Source organism: Podarcis gaigeae (genome assembly GCF_964106915.1).
Source record: "Podarcis gaigeae genome assembly, chromosome: 16".
Classification (NCBI taxonomy): Eukaryota; Metazoa; Chordata; class Lepidosauria; order Squamata; family Lacertidae; genus Podarcis; species Podarcis gaigeae.
Genome location: NC_139693.1, coordinates 16,444,236 through 16,461,565, shown reverse-complemented (window position 1 = coordinate 16,461,565; position 17,330 = coordinate 16,444,236). Strand labels below are relative to the sequence as shown.

General features: G+C 46.8%; 1 protein-coding gene across 8 annotated transcripts in view; it reads left to right on the top strand.

Annotated features, from left to right (window-relative positions):
* The window catches only part of ARHGEF2 (Rho/Rac guanine nucleotide exchange factor 2), a 110,979-nt gene that overhangs the window by 41,036 nt on the left and 52,613 nt on the right, over positions 1 to 17,330 (top strand). Inside the window, exon 1 of one of the 8 annotated variants that reach the window (XM_083716422.1) lies at positions 15,828 to 15,952. The exons of 6 other annotated variants lie outside the window; for them this stretch is intronic. The gene's annotated coding sequence lies outside the window, so the exon portion shown is untranslated. Of the gene's footprint in view, positions 1 to 15,827; positions 15,953 to 17,330 lie in introns of those variants that run through there. One more of the 8 variants, XM_083716421.1, reaches the window with a different exon arrangement.

Sequence of the window (17,330 nt, the reverse complement as noted above, 5' to 3'; positions counted from 1 at the left end):
CTTAAGTAGTAAATAAAGTGGGCAGAGTGTGCTCTTTTTGAAGCAGTAAAGGCCACACCTGTGAAGTGAGCTGAACTTTCCCCATCCCATCTTCCTGTAGCCTCTCACCCTATGCATGGTAGCCCCATCTGAGCTCACTTCTGGTTTCAGTTGACTGAAGAGAAAAATGTTGGCCGGTATGGGGGGGAGGGGGAAGGGGAGAGAGACTCAGGGGAAATAGCACTCCCTTCTCACAAATACCTCCTTTGCTCGAAAGCTGGGTTGGGGGGAGGCACTCTGCCACTGTTTGATACTGGGGTAGACCTGCGTTGAAACAAACAGACTTGCCACACGGTTGTGTGTACTTGAACTCTGAGCTGCCTGCTGCGATATCACAGAATGCTCAGTAATGTAGTCAGTACGTTGAGGAGCAGGTGGATTAATTGCCTCGGGTAACAAAACTGCTTTGGGTTTGGTCTGCCTGGGCTCAAATTTTGCCCCAATTAGCCCCTCGCTCAATCTGGCCTTTGATACCTGCTTCAGTGTGTGAGCTCCCTTTTGCTTAACTATCCAGGGTGTCTGCGCCTGTGTGCATTTTGTGGTCGTTGTCGCCTGGGGAAGAAGGAGGGGCTGATTCCTTCCTCCTTTCCTCTCCAGCTCACGATTCCTTTCAGGAAATCTGGGACTTGTCATTAGGAACGGATTTCTTTCCCCGTCTCCAACTTGAAAGGGATCTCCAGCTGATTTGGGTTAGAAGGGGAGAAAAAACGGGTCCAGCTGTTCCCCGCCAGTCTGGGAGGACACGGCATGCTTTGTGCAATGATTGCATCAGGCCCTTTTGCCTGTCTTGAAGCAGTCCGAATAAACAGATTTGGAGTTCAAAAGTGGCCTGTTTGCACAGGTGGTTCCTGCCCTTTGGGCTCAGCGCTTTATTGCTAAAACAGAAAGGGAGAAACCTGAGCCGAGGCCGTGTTCATGACGTTTAAATCTGGGAGACTCCTATGAGGCTCTCCAAGGAGGGCCGGCCCAAGTCATATTGCTTTCTGTGGTGAAGGACAGAATGGCGCATCCCCTTATTCCATGTGCCACATGGGCAGTTGAATTGTATTTGAGGAACACTGGTGATGTGTCAGTGTCCTCCTTCCCTGCACTTGAGGTCAGCAGACTAGCTTAGCGAGTGCAAGGCAGGCCTGCAGCGCACAACTCTGCCTGTGGCCTCTTCCTCAAAATACACCAGCTGAAGCGGCTGCCTCACTTTAGCCTAACGGTAGAGCCAGCCTTGTCTGCACGAAAGCAGGCTGATCCCTGTGTTGAGCAGCTCAGACATGTTGCATCCGTCACATCACTTGATTTATTTTATTTACAAAAATGTGTATATACCTCTATTCTTAAGAGAGAGGAAAAATCTGAGTGGCTTACAACAATGACATGTTAAAAACAGCACAATGAAAACTATATAAAAAAATTAAAATGGAAAATCAGCTATTATGGAAGTATGTGTTCTTAATTTACTGCATAAACCTGATGGAATAGAAAAGTTTTCAGCAGGTGCTTAGAAGTTGACACAGAAGTTGCCTGCTAAATCTCCATTCCGCCATTCCACATGGAGGCGGAATGAACAGGAACACCCTTGGGGACAAATGACACTAAAGACTTAGTTCCTTGTTACTGTCAAATGGGTCTCGTCAACTCTAGGAATAACCAGCGATGCTCCTGCAGATGATCTCCGTGATCAAGATGGGATATAAGGGTTCAGGCAGACCTCGAGGTACCTTGGACCTAAGTTGCCCAGGGCTTTGAAAAATTAATACCTTCAGCTCCTGCCAAGGAGAAGCGTTTCCTGTGGCATCCTGGGATCAAATCCAGCACTTGACTTTGCCTCTCATTGGCTCATCTGTCCTCTCTGCAATTCCACCACATGCAAATGGCCTATCAGTTGACTCTGAACAACTTGTTTTTGCATTTTTCTATCCAGCATATTTCAGCTTCAGTCACTTTTAGAAGACACAATTAAGCCTAATTAAGCTTTGTCTTGGCTCTTAATATGGTGGTGTTGGTAGTTCTTATTTTACTTTTTGTTCAGTGCATTGGATCCAAGATTTGCCTTTGGCACACAGCACTCCATCCACAGGTTTCACTTGTCTTTGAATGGAGCCGCTGTTAAGAGAACCCAGTTAAGCCACTAACTGGTTTCAGATGCTGGTTGTTCTTGGAGTCAAAGGATAGATTGGTGTACAACTGAGCATGTAGCCCAGCCTTTGCCAACCCTGATGTCCTCCAGGCATTTTGGACTACATTTCCCGTCAGCCCCAGGCTTGCCTATTCCTCTCCCAGAGCTATAATTTTCAGAGTGGTTTAATAATCAATCCCTCTTCACAGGGAACTCTGAGAATTTCTAGCTCTTGAGAGAAGGGAATAGGAAGGGTCTCGTAACAACTCCCAGCACCCTTAACAAACAACAGCTCCCAGAATCCTTTAAAGCGGTATCATAGTGCTTTAAATGTAGGCTGCGAATGTGGCCATACAGGGGCAGTCCTTGTTCTGACCATGGAGTCTGGTGAGGTCACAAGTTGCTGGGCAGCCTTAAGAGCAGCATAGCAGGAAACAAGCATATTATCTCAGGTGGGCACAGTCCAGGGGAATGTTCTCCCACATTCATTTCCATAGGACTTTTGCAGAAGGACCTCCCAGTAGATCACACCCTTTGTTTGTTACTGGAAGGAAGGGGTGCCTCAACAATGTGGCTCGTTTTTTTTCTTTTCTTTTCTTAAAGATATATACTGTATCTTATTAGCAAGTTAAACTGTCTGACCTGCTTGGAACAAAGCTAATATTTGCGACTCATTAAAGGCAAATTATTCCACAGCGTTCCCATTTTAGAACGTCAGGCTGTTCCTGCAAGCAGGAGCTGTGATGACAAAAATAGAGAAGGTGACGCTTTCGGAAGGAGCAGACTTCTGAAATGGTGTTTAGCTTGGTTTACAGCTGAATCTAAGAGTTTTATTATTTATTTACTATTTATTTATTTCTTTCATTTATATCCCACCTTTTCCTCCAAGGAGCTCAAGGTAGCACACATGGTTCTCCCCCTCCTCATTTTATTCTCACAACAACCCTGTGAGGCAGGTCAGACAAGCGAGCTTCACTCACTCAGTTTCCTGATGGGCAAGTGAGGATATCCTTGGTCCTAGTCCGGCATTCTAACCACTACACCACACTGCCTCTCTCCTTCTCCAGTTTTCCCCTGCACTGACCTCAGTGGTGGACCTACATTTTGGGGCCCTGAAGCTTGAACTGTCAAGGGGGTCCCTTTGCAACAAGGTCTGGTTAGTGACTTATCTTCTTCAATGGGGTTTCTCCACCCTTAGAGCATCTGTACTACTGACTCTCAAACTTTGGGATTGTTGAAATATATACAACAACAAAAATAATCACTTTGAGTCGTGCAACTCAAATTGGGTCTATTGGACCCAACATTTTTAAGCAAAGTGGACTAAAGTAACTTCTAGGGTCCCCTCCAGGATTAGGAGCCCTGAAGCTTAAGCTTCAATAGTTTCATAGTAGATTCACTCCAACTGGCCTGTGAAATCATTTGCAGAGGTTTGCAGGGTGATGGACAGTGCGGAGACAGTTATAGCTGTTTCCATCATATGATGGCAGTCACCCAGTTAAGCTGATTTGCAGTAGGTTCGAGCCAGGCAAAAGGAAATAAGTTTGCATGCATCCTCTGGAACTTACGGCCACATGAGCAATCCCAAGAGTTTTGTGGGTGGGGAGGGGGAGAAAGAGAGAGATCTGTGACTGGTTTGTAATACGTCCTGCTGATTTAAATGGTATCACTGGGGAAGCAAGCGGTTACTTGACTGTAGCCCTTCAGGGTGGCTGTGTGTCTGAAGGCTTCTTTGCTCTGACTTGGCTCTTTATGGTCACATCATTTCCTCCACCTGCAGTGTGGAAGCAATTCAGCTCAAGAAAACGTTTACCCACTTTATTCCCTTGAAAGTATAAACTGTCCCTGAGGCTTTCTTTAAGCAGGGATGGATCTTCCATGCCAACTTCCTGGCTTCTGATCCTGCCCCCCCCCCCCCCGGCCCAATCCAAAGTGCTGGTTTTGACCTATAAAGCTCTACGTGACCTGGAGGGGAGAGGACTAACAATGGCTACTTGCCATGATGGCTGTGCTCTGCCTCCACAGTCAGAGGCAGAAATGCTTCTGAATACCAGTTTCTGGAAACCATGGGAAAAGGACAGGCATTTTGTTGACCACTGTGAGAACAGAATGCTGAGCTAGATGATACATTGGCCTGATCCAGCAGACTGCTCTTAAGTTCTTATGGGAGTAGCAGGGGACCACCAGCTATGGCGTCCTCTGGGTATATCCACCCTGTATAACACCCCCTACCTCTCTAACCTTTGGGCAATACTGCTTATAAGCCTCCAAGCTATAGGGCAGTGGGGATCCTCCCGGCTTTTATCCTGGGAGTTGGGAAACTTGCCAGCCAACTTCCTCTAGTCTCTGCTAGATGCAAGAGTCAGCCTGAGTCTCTGCAGAAAGCTTGTAGCTTGTAGTTTCAGTGCCTGGTGTGTGGGAGATAAGGCGGTTGTGGCCTAAAAAAGCCAGCCAACCTCCAGTATTCTGGATGATAAAGAGTTTATTTTAGAAAAGCAATGATTAAGGAAGGAGGAGCAAGAGATAAGCAGAGTGTAATAATGTAAAATAAAATATAAACTTAGCATCCAGCTCGCCTAACACTTTGGGGCAAGCTTCAAGGTTCGGCTAACATGCCTGGTGCCAGGGGTTTTCAGGGCCTTCTGGTGAAGACAAAAATCACCGTACCTATATCTTGGGTGGTCAAGGGGTGGAAGAGGGGAGCCCGAGCCATGGGGAGAGGACCTTGGAGCACCTGGGGAGGGTTCCAATCATCTCCACCCCACCCCAACACAAATGCATGATAGTGTTTCCACTGTGAGGTAGGTTAGGCTGAGAGGCAGTGAGTACAGTGAGCTCCATGGCCGAGTGGGGATTCAAACCCTGGTCTGTCAGGTGCTAGTTCTCATATAACCCCCACAACAACCCTGTGAGGTAGGTGTAGGTTAGGTTGAGAAGCAGTGAGTAGTCTAAGGTCACCCAGGGAACTTTGTGACTGAGGGCTTGTCCACACTTCTGCTTGTCCCCTGCCTAAAAAACACAGGCCGGAGTGGTTTTCTGCTTGTCCCATGCTTTCTAGGCATGGAGCTGACTGGTTTGCCTTTACCCTGCAACCTTCCCCTGGGAAATCCACTCTTTAGCGCTAAATGGTAATCTGCGGGGAACCCAATTCAGTGTTAAATCACAGGTTTTCAAATGCTGGACTCCTAGGTCCTAGCCTGATGCTCTGGCTCTCATTACGCTTCATTGCTAAGAGGGGATTCCGGCTTCCAGTTCCTCTGCCCTTCCACATCCAGCCACTATCGTCAAACCACCGAGCCTTTTACTGTGCCCCCCCCCTCACAATTATTATTTTATTCACGCTGGTGGCACTTTTTCTCTCTGTTCTTCTATTTTAAGTGTCAGGGAAGGTTCTAGGTGCCGTGGGTAGGTTGAGCTTTAGTGTGTTTTCCACCCTCACGTCACAAGACCTCCACACTGTGGGGCAGACGTTCTGGCGTAGTTCTGACTCAGTCCTTCAGAAATACCTTTGCCTTACTGACGCCTACTGCTTCCTGGGGCTGCTGTGCCTCCCGTCCTCATAAGCAGGCAGAGCTTGGTCTGGTCATGTGGGGTAAAGCAAAGGGAAGCATGCTCTCAGTGCAGGGGTCTCACTTTCCCCCTCACCCATTCCCCTCAAAAGAGTCGGTTCTCTGAAGAAAAGGTTAGGAAGCTGGTGCGAATTTTAATCTCTCTTAGTATTTTAACCTTTTGTACATTCTGAACTATTGTCATAATCTTTCCTTGATTTTAGTGTTTTATCTTTTTGTAAACCACTTTGAGGTTTATATGTTTATTTGCAATCAAGGGGTGTATAAATTTCATGAAATAAAATGAGTTAAATTCAGCACTGCTGGGGCAGACCATGTGTTTGGGTTGCAACACTGTGGGTTTGCATTCACACGGTCCTTTCTGTCCCAGTTGAGGGAAAGCAGGGATCTTCCCCAGGCCAAGGAGAACATTTTTTATTAGGAAAGACCCAAGGTTCCCAGGGTCAGTCTACAGAGAAAGGCCTGATTTTTGGCAGGGTGGAGAGGCAGCTTGGTTTAAGGCTCAGCTCAGCAAGCCAGTGTCAAAAGCATTTCCTACACCACCTGTGTGTTTTTCCACCTTACTTTGGGGGCCTTGCAGTCTTCATCCTGTGACTCACCTCACACGCACATGGTTGTTTCTCGTTTGCCACCTGAGCCACAGGTGGCTTTCCTCGAGGGAACCACCTTTGTTCCCAAGGCCTTGCTGTTTGGATGGAGCGCTGCTGCGTGGCATGTTGTTTGTGGGGACTCATTGGGTGGAACACCCATGAAATTTGTGGCAGCATGTGGAGCCAGGAACACCCACCCATGGCCAAAACATCAGGGGCACGTTGGGATCCCAACCTCGGGTTCAGCCAGCAGAGTGGGGCTGTGCATAGTTCCTGTTGCCTTGCTTCAAAAAGGTTATTGTAGAGCTGGAAAAAGTTCAGAAAAAGGCAACCAAAACAACCAAGGGGATGGAGCAACTCCCCTGTGAGGAAAGGTTGCAGCATATGGGACTTTCTGGTTAGAGAAAAGGCGGGTAACATGTCACATGATAGAAGTCTGTAAACTTATGCCCGGATTGCTGAGGTGCCATAAAACACCTTAACTCGTGCCTCCTTGTACTGAACTGGCTTCCCTTCTGCAAAGCCAAAAGTCCCTTTTAAGCAACCAACTTTTGCTTTGAGATTTGGGATTCACCCAAATCTGCTGCACATCCCTCCTGTGAATTAGTGGCAGCCATGAGGGGGTTACGAGGACCACTTTCATGTTTCAGCAGCCCATACGGCTGCTTTGGTTGAGCGGTGCTTTCTACATTAGACATTGTGCCTACAACAGCCCTTTGCCTTGAGACTTCTGCAAAAACAACTGGCAAAGGGCTCTATGCCTTGAGCCTTTTGGGTTTCTGCTGCTTTGGCAATAACTTGCATTTCTTTGGAGTCTCAGGGCTTCCACCCTGCAGTGCCCCTCTCACCAGACCCCCTTGTAGCTTCCATCCTGCATGCCAGAAAAAACCCCATCGTCTATTTGTTGTTCCAGTGGGCCTGCCCATCCCAGGAAGAGCCCCTGAGTGAGGCTGGGGCCTGATAAGGTTCCTGATGAGGGGGTGGGGAGTCCCCAGCTTTGCTTTCTCAGCCACAGAAGCAGGGAGGAAGTCTCACACTGGCAAAAAAAAAAGTCCCCAGTGGGGCTGAAGGGGAAGTTTGGGGTGGTTCGATTGGGATCAGTTTCCTCTTGCAAAGTGGGCTGGCTTGCTGTAGGTTGTTATAAATAGCAGCAGGGTGGGACAGCACTAATGTGACAGACCAGCTGTGGGAGATGTCTGGATGGGGGTGGGATGGGGGAATAGCCACTGATGGGGGGGGGCATAAGTCTGTCCTCAGCAACTAGCTCAGTGAAACCTCCATGACCAAAGGCAGTCCACCTCTGAGTGTCAGCTGCTGAGGACAAACTGGAAAGCTGCCCTCTCTGTCATGCCCTGCTTGTGGGTTGCCTAAGAAAGAAAGAAAGAGTTTGGATTTGATATCCCGCTTTATCACTACCCGAAGGAGTCTCAAGGCGGCTAACATTCTCTTTTCCCTTCCTCCCCCACAACAAACACTCTGTGAGGTGAGTGGGGCTGAGAGACTTCAGAGAAGTGTGACTGGCCCAAGGTCACCCAGCAGCTGCATGTGGAGGAGCGGGGAATCAAACCTGGTTCATCAGATTACGAGTCCGCCGCTCTTAACCACTACACCACACTGGCTCTCACTGGCACTCACAGAAGCATCTGACCAGTCACTGTTGGGAACAGGATGCTCCCTCCTTCCCTGGCCAGCATGGAAATCAAATGGACTAGTGAAGGACTCGCCTGTGTGAAATTCCAGCTCGCCAATGGCAACCACACAAGTAGTTAACTACAGGACTGTGTCCAAAACAGGACCTGGGGCTGAGCTCTGGTTGCGGGTGTTGGTCTGTCCATGCTCCAAACAGGCCTGAGCCAAACCCCAGGTGCTTTTTGCTCGGTAATTGCAGATGCAACATTCTTTGAAGAGGATTTAAGCTGGCACTGACCTGCATGCTAAGCTATTAGCGCCAACTAGCCGTTGGTTACTCAAGCAAGTTGGCCTCTAGGGGGCCAGCGGAAGAACAGGGCGGCTGGAGTGGGGGGTGGGGATCCCCTTCCATCACTAATGCTGCTGCTATGAAGCACCTGTTAGGAGGAGTCAAGGGGATTAGTTCCTTCCCTCCTTTCCCCTGGTTTTTCCAGCCAGATTGTAATTTCAGCCGTTGAAGCAACAGCTGGGTGGGCGTGGAGGCTGCAGCAAGCAGGGAGCCAGTTCCCACAGAAGGCGGAAGGCAAATGATATTTCCCTCTGTCTCTTCCCCCTTCTGCGAACTGCATGGAGTTATAAGATGCAAACCTTCAGAGAGCTCCCAAAACTTTTAAGGCCCAATGTAAAGTGGGGGGCACATGTGTTTCTGTGCATCTGTGGTTGGGGAACATTGTCCCAATGCTGTTATGCATTAGAGCAGTTACCCCATTTAAACATGTTGTTGATTGTGGATATTTCTTAGAATCATAGAATTGTAGAGTTGGAAGAGACCCCAAGGGTCATCTAAAGCAACCTCCTGCAATGCACTTGGGTGTGCATGGAAAATGGCACAAAAGTAAGAATTCAGCCATGTGCAGCTTTTCCTATCACACGTCTACAGCGATAGGAGAAACTGCATCCAATGGACTTTTCCCTTGGGTGCCACTTTTGAAGCTGTTTGTCATGCACACTGAACTTAATGGAAAGAAGCACCGTTCAGCTTAGTGGGCTTTTACTTCGCTTATTTATTTGAAATATTTTTTATTATGCCACCTTTTGTACAAATCCCTAGGTGCTTTACAGCAGCCAAACCCAACATTGGGTGCCTCCAGACTAGTCACTATTTTGCATAACGTAAATTTAGGTTTACACAGTTAAAGTGGGTTAATGCCATCTTGCATCCAAGGTGCAACAAACCCTCCTCTAAAAGGAATACATATGGATTATTACAGTTTGGAAAGAGACTGAGAGTTGGATTGAAAATTGTGGGAGGAAGGAATGATTCAACAACCTGCAACCATACTGGGATGAATGTTCACAGCATTACAGTTCTATGCTATAACCTCCATAAAGGCAAATCCGGATGAAGGGGCTCAATAAACTGGTCATTTGCAAGTGCCCCAATCAAACTTTCAAGTAAATAGGCACAGAATAGGCTGTTTTATGGATGGGAGTCTTCTCTGGTCCTGGTCCTGGTCAACATAACAGGCTCTGTTCTCCAGTCTGAGAGGGTAGGCTTGTCTCAGAAGGTAATCTTTTCGGCCTTGGCATTGCCACACTTTGCTTCTGGCACAGCTCCTGTGCCTTTAACAGCTGCAGAATGTGCAAAGAGTCAACAGCTGCACTTTTGCTGGCCTGAGATAGTGAGACAGGGAGTTTGCCAATTGGGGCTTTTGGCCTTGGCAGGGTCTGAGGCAGAACAGTTCTGGGGCCAGGGGAAGGCAGCCGGTGAAGGAACCAGGAAGGGGATGGCTGACCCAGAGGAAGAGAGCCAGTAGGAGTTAGACTGTCGGACTAGGACTATGGAGAGACCAGAGTTCGAATCCTCACTTGTCCATGTAGCTCACTGGGTGACCTGTATGGCACTGGGTGTTTTCTCCACTCCTGAGCTAGAGATATAAAAATTCACCTCAGGAACTGAAGGCCTCTTCTTGCCTTACCTCAGGGAACTTGACAACCCTGCGAAACATGTAGATGAATTTTCGACATAATTTAAAATAAAACACCACAAACGCAGAGAACAATGTCCTTGTGGATAATGTGGCTATCCTGAAAGAAAGAGCGGAAGCAGAAACAGCCGCTGATGTGTTGGTTGGCAATTTTGTTGTTGTTGAGTTTGAGACGGGGAAATTGAAAAGAAAATTGGTTGGCCAGGTGATGCAATATCCTCTTCTTAATAAGGAGACTTCTGTAATGTTTGTCTTCCCTGAAAACATTGGGTTGAAAAGAAACAAATCATGAGGGTTTTGCCACAGCTAACTTTAAATTACCCTGGACATTACAACTTACCACATGGTCCTTTACCTTCACCTTTGTATCCATTAATTAACACAGGTTACGTTGGCCATGTTATTTCCTAATTTTATTTTATTTCATATAATTTATACACCACTTTATTATTATTATTATTATTATAAAATAAAAACCTCAGAGTGGTTATGTTGGCCACAGGTAATTTGCAGGAAAACCTTTTCCCCACACTTTCAAATAAACATTACCATAAATTTGACACTTGCTCATGAAACATTAGTATGATGAAATTATTTTTTATTCATACTTTTAGATAACACATTTGCCTTATTTATGTATTGATTGCATTTATACCCCAGTTGTGAAACTGTTACATTGGTCACATCTTTTAAAACACAATAAAAAGAAAGCATTTGAACTACCTGCAGCATACTTCTTGAATATTTTTGTAGGGAAGATCAAGCCAGTCCAGTTAACACACAAATATTTTAATCTTAATTGGAATTCAGATAATATTACCTAAAACATCAGTAATTATGTAAAGAAGCTTCCAAACGTCACATTGATCACTACAGAATTGCCCTTTGGCACTTTTTCCATTGGGTTAAGTTGCTGCCACCGTGGCTGAACATAAAACCAGCTTGGGAAATTATTATATCTCTGCAACAGCTGCCACCTCTCCTTGCACACCTAGCTGGGGGAGAAAAGCATTTTGTTTGCTCTCGCCTCCCCTGCGAAAAGCAGGCCCCACATTCCAAAGGGAGGACACTGCACCTTTTGTCTATCCCGTTTTCCATTGTCCTTCGTCGTAGTTTCCTGCCTTTTACATGTCCTGTTGAGCTGAGTGAATTTATTGTGTGTCGAATTCCTTTGCCTCTAATTCATTTTATGTTTCTCAGATGCTTTTTAGGCCTCAGGGAAAGATTCCCTCCTTGTCTCTTTGTAGTTTTTCATTCTCTTCTGGTCAGAAATATACCATAGCCTCCCACCCCTCTCTTAGATTGGTGGCGCTTCCATTCTCCTTCTGAAGATTGGCTGTGCACCAGCTGATGGCTCCCCTTTTGCCTTAGGACCCACTTACTGCTCCTTCATGTTTTATTTCCTACATTTCAAGCACTTAATGGACACAGAGCTGATTTTTGAGGGCCTTTGTCATACAGAGAAATGGCTGTGTCTGCTTCTCAGTGAGAAGATCCATCAGAATTCAGTTGTGCCCAAAGTACATGCTTAAGGATATTTGAACCCTGTGTCTTAGGTACATTGTGCAAATCAAGCACCTTTCCATGGTATTTATTTTTGCATAATTTTATTCTGGTTTTGTTAGCTGTAGAGAAGAATAATTCATAGCGGAGAATAATCAGTTGGGGTTTAGGGCTGTCACAAGAAAGATGGAGGAAGCCTGTTTTCTTCTGCTCAGGAGGCTAGGACCCAAACCAATGGATTCAAATGGAGGTGCTTTCTCCTCTATAATTAATTTTAAAGACTATTCCCTGGTATCAAAAGTAGGGTTCAGAGATCAGTGTTAGGGGATTCCCTATTCTGCTTAACCCCCCCCCTGCAATTTCTTTTTCCTGCTCCACCCCCCCTCCCCAAGGGAAGGCTCTTTCTTTAATTACTCATATTAATGAATCCTGGAGAGGTGGCCCATGGAGCCATTGTGGTGGGGCAAGGTTTGAGGATGTGTAAGGGCTGGGAGATGAGTTTCAATCAAGGCAGCCAGGCCCCGCTGTTAATGCTCTTTGGGATTAATTGCTTGCACCACTGCTGGGTCCACTTAAGCCAGGAAGCGAAAGATAATTAAAAAAAAAAGGAATGGCTGAAAAGCAGCAGCTTCTACTCTTCATTTGACAGGCAGGCTGGGAGGGGAATAAAGAGGAGAAGAGCTAAATAATCAGGAGATGGGGAGGGAAGCAGCAGCAGTTGTGCTGCGATAAACGTAGACAGTGCCCTCAAACAAACACATCTAGGCTTTACATTTTTTGTCATTTGGGATATGTGCAAATGCAGTTAACAACATGTGGAAACCCAGGAGTAGTACATTTTAAATGGGAATAACAGTTTCTAAACATGTTTCTTTTGAATGTGAGTGGTCTGAAGAATGTGTTCCCCCTTGCAAAGGAAGTTCTATAGATGCACACTGATGGTTTTCATAGAATTGTATAACTTGGGCCCTCTGGTCCAACCCCTTGCAATGCAGGAATCCAGTCCACAGTTGTCCCTGGATGGGCTTGAACCACCAACCGTCTGGTTAACAGCAAGACGGTCAACGTCCAGGTTTTCCTCCATACCAGAAAAGGATGGAAGAGGATGAGAATTTTAATACTAGCGTGCATGTGTATTTCAATGTCAGTTTGGACATCATTTTTTAGATGCCCAAAACGTAAAACTGGGTTCAAGCTCCTCTTGTGAAGAGAGGTGGTGTGCAGACAATCACTGGGTAGGTTTATAAAGTTACACATCAAGCATGAGGAACTTCCTGCCTATTGGCCACATGTGGCCCTCCAGGCATCTGTCTCTGGCCCTCAGGACTCTCACTGTCCCTGTTCCATGCCCTCAGGTGCTTTTGCCTGGCTGTGATGATGCCTTATGTGGTGCCTTCAGACTTGGCAGAGGGTGTCAAGTGCATCCCATGAGTTTAGGTTTGTGCAATCATGATGGACCTCTCTTTTGCCCTTAGCACAGCAAGCCCACTTTAAAAAAAATAAAAATCAAGCTTTTGCACTTTGGAAAGTGACAGGGAAATGCTCTGGAAAGTGTGGGATAAACGAAGGATGAATGGGAAGATGTTTACTGCCGCCACCCCCCGCCCACAAGTGAATTAGGATAAATGCCCAAACAAATCGGAATAAATGCTCAATAAAGAATGTAAATAGTCTAACCTCCAGATAAGCTTTGTGCAAGCAAATCAGGATGAATGTGCTCAGTACATAACAGGCCATCTGGAGGAACCCATCCTTGCCTGGGTGGAGACTGGGGACACATAGATGTGCAGGTGTATTGAAACCTCTGGCTTTTGGGTGGCTGGAATGTTGCCTTCTATACAGCATCGCATCCACGGGCTGGACTGCTTCTGCCTCTAGCCCTGCCCTCCACTGGCATGCAGCCTCTGGAAGTTTGCCCATGAGGGAATGCAGCTCTCCTTGAGCTGAAAAAGTTTTCCAACTCATTATATGTAGTGTAGGGGAAGTAGATTGAGGGGGGAGGGAATCCCTGTCCTATAATACTAGAACTCAGGGTCCACCAAAGGAACTAAGGGGCAGTAAATACAGCACAGATTAAAGGAAATACTCCACACAGTGCATACCTCATCCTAGGAATACACTGCTGCAAGATGTGACAAAAGCCACTGTCTGTCTTTAAGAAGACCTTTTGACATGTCCATGGAGGAAGTTGGTTCTAGCAACTGCAACCAGTCATGACAGCAACACGGAGCCTCCATCTTTTGAAGGAGGACACCTCTGAGCATCCTGTGCCTTCATGTCCTGCTTGTGGCCTTTCCAGAAGCACCACACGTTGTGACTTCTTGAGCTTTGCTCCTTCGCAGAACTGGGTGGATTATTCATTTCTAAAATGTTAAGTTTGAGGGCCCAACATTGATCCTCTGATCTGGAAGCCCTGCTCCCTTAATCCCATATCAAGGAACTGGGGAGGGACAGGCACTCTGCACATTCTCATAATATTGCAGAGCTGAGCCCAGGCATGAAAATGACTTTTGCGGGCAGAATTCCAATCTGCAGCAGAGCAATGCTTCCCCTCACCCTAGATACGTTAAGTCCGATTGTGCATAATTGGTGGTGAGCTATAGAAGCACTTTGCAGCTGCTCCAAAATGCTCTTGCTGTTGTGCTATATGTTCCAAGACTGACTACAAAGCCAATCCCTCAACTGACTACCTGCAGATTGCTCTGCATTGTCTTTTAAGAGGCTTGATGTCAGCCGAAGATTCCATCTCTGGTCTCTTGAGACCTAACAGAATGACTGTGGGTGTTCTCCTGCACCATAATGTTCCCCGGGATAAATATAGTTATCTCCATAAGGCTGGTGTTAGCTTCTCCCTCTTAAAATTCTGGATGTTGAAGGCTATGCTTTTCTTATTTGGTGAGAGGGAAACCAAATCCCTGAGGGTGGGAACGGAAAGGGGGTGGGGGGTGACATGGGAGTTGAGTTTTTATTCTTCCTCGAGTGGACCTTCTTGCCAACTTTAGTTGGAAAGAATGACACAGAGCTTGGACCTTTTTTTAGAAAGCACCAAACCATCCTCAAGTTGATCTCTGGCCAGGATTTATGTTTTTTTAAACAGCTCAGTAATGCAGGGTACCTGTTTTCTCCAACTATGCAACTTGAGAAGCAACATTTAAACTTGGCCTGGGGGATTTCAGTTTTATATCACTCAGAAGAAAAAGATGGGCAATGGACATTTTTTGGGGATGGGGGGGAGCCACGTAAGTGTTGGGCTCCAGGGACTCTTGCTCGCTAGAAAAACAGGGCAAGGATGAACCGATGTAGCACTGTCTCACACCACCACACCCAATGCACACTTAAATCACATGCCTTCACCCAGAGAATCCCGGGAATGGTAGTTTCCCCACCCACAGAGCTACAATTCCCAACACCCTTAACAAACTAGAGCTTCCAGGATTCTTTTGGGGGAAGCCTGTGCATTAAACGTGTGGTGTGGATCTGGAGGCTGTTTGTATCAGAGCCGCTGCCCTGAGACATATGGCAAGGGTGGAACAACATGTGACCAGCCAAGGCTTTATGATGCCCCATGACCAGCTTGACAGATGTGTTCTGGGCCAGCAAAGTCTTGGGTGGGGGGTGGGTTGTGAGACCGCAGACCCTGCTGGTTTGTAGGCCAGGCCCTGATCTCTCCATAGTGGGTTGCCGGCCAGTCACATGCAAACGCTGAGCCATGGCACTTCTTTGACAGTTTGTAAAATCTAGGATGTGGTAAAACTCTTGCCCACAGCTTCACTTCTAAAGAGGGAGTGCTGTTTGCTTGTTATTGCCTTTATATCTCACCTTTCTTTCCAGGAGCTCAAGGCGGTGAACTGTGTTCTCCCTCCACCCCATGAATATTGAGTCCACCAAAAGTACAGTATATGCCTTTTTGTGCTCCAATGAACTTAACACCCTATCACATACCTATGGGTCAATTTTATCACTAGGATTTGTTGTTAAATTATTGCATTTATATCCCACCTTTTCCTGTCCCATCTTGGATCAGTCTCTCTCTCTCTCTCTCTCTCTCTCTCTCTCTCTCTCTTTCTGTCTCTCTCTTGCAGCCTACCATGCCCTACAGGGTTTCTGAGGCTAAAATGAGGAGAGGGAGAGCCATGGATGCTCCTTGAGCTCCTTGTAGGAAAGTACTTTGAAACAATCCTGTGCACATGCTTGTTGTGTGTGGGTGTGAGAGAGAGACAGGGTGACCTAACAAAATGCAGGGTTTGGAAGCTTTGCTGAAGCTGCTGCTGGGACCCAGTTGACCTCAGTTAATGAATAGCCCGGAAGGTCAAGGAAAAGGAAATTCCCCCCTTGTGAGTCGCAGTCAAATGCCCTGAGGCAGGGATGGGCTCTGCAGCCTCAGCCAGAGAGTCATTTTGTTTTCGTCCTACCGGGTCAGTCAAAGCTGGATGTCCAGTTGGTGTGGCAGGCAAAGAAGAGCCAGTCCTTTACTCCAGCAGCTGCCAAGCTAGCCAAGAGGCTTTGTGCCCCAACCATTATTGAGTAAGTTGCTGTCCTAACCCCTCCCCAACACAGTGAGGCCAAGTGGGGGCTTGAGAGTGGAGGAGACTCAGAAAACAGATTGGGAAGAGGGGGAGGGAGAGAGATGAATTTCTAAAAGTTTATGATGTTATCGTCTGCCTGCAGTTTGGCCCCTAATCTCAGATGGCCGGGAGGGGTGGGGAGAATGGCACACTCGGCTTGTATTGGAGGCACGCTTGTGACACTTCACGTGTTCTAGGACTGTTTTCCTTGAAACTATGTTCTGGAATTGAGGCCTAGCTCAGATGAAGCCCCAAAAAACACCCATTTTGCTCCTGAAAAAATGTGTTGAGCAGTTCAGACGGGGATGATTAACATGGGATGGGGGGGGGGTCAGGTGGGGAGATAATTCGTGAAACGGCAAGCAGCTCTGAATACAAATTACCATGAAAATCTGGGTTTGTTATCTTTAACTGTGGCAATCAATCTTTTGTACAAATGGGTCAGTCAAAGGCCTTGCATCCATCTTGTTGCCTTCCTTGTGGTCCACTCTTAAACTGCAAGCTCCTTGGGTCAGGGACCGGTCTCTTTCTCATGGGAAGCCGCGTCATAATGAGCCAGACCATTGCCCCATCTAGCTCAGTATTGCCTACAGCTGGCTGGTAGACAACCGGCATTTGAAGAAGGGTTTTCTCACAGCCCTATCTGGAGATTCAACCTTTGGCATTCAAGGCAGATGCTCTAGTACTGAGCTGCAGCCCTTCCCCTAACATGGAGTGCCCCAGCTTCTCTCTCCCCCCCTTTGAAGGTCACTCTCAGTTGCGCTCCAAGGTGGAATATGGCAAGGGCCACAGAAGGGGAAAAGACAAGCCCAAACCTAAATGAAGGAATGTTTCCTCTTTCAGACATGGGGTGCTCAGCTGGACACACACCTACACACCCCTGAAGTGGCAAAGTCAGCCTCTGCCTTGAGCTAGATTTAAGAACTTTGAGAACTTAAAGAAGAAAAGTCACTTGATTCAGGGACAGTCCACATATATATTGGCCCATTCCTACCTATTTTTCTTAATGGTGACATGGACCATTCATAATGTAAGAATATTATTCGCAACTGTGAGCAGGGCAGTGTGGTGGGGTAAGTGAAGACAAGCTACAACAAATAACAATAACGTTCACCGCTCCTGTTCAGGCGGCACAGAAAAAGCCCTTTGGTTCCTGAAATTCATTCTGATTGTGCAGATAAAATATAACTGATAGATTTCTACACAGGATGTGGCATTAATGTGTGAAAACAGTCAAGATCCAATGATCCCCAGGCATGCACCTAAGCAATTATGCAGTCTTCTACAATTTCCCCTTCCAACTGCAAGTTCTCAGGCTTCAGCAAATCCTGTTCAGG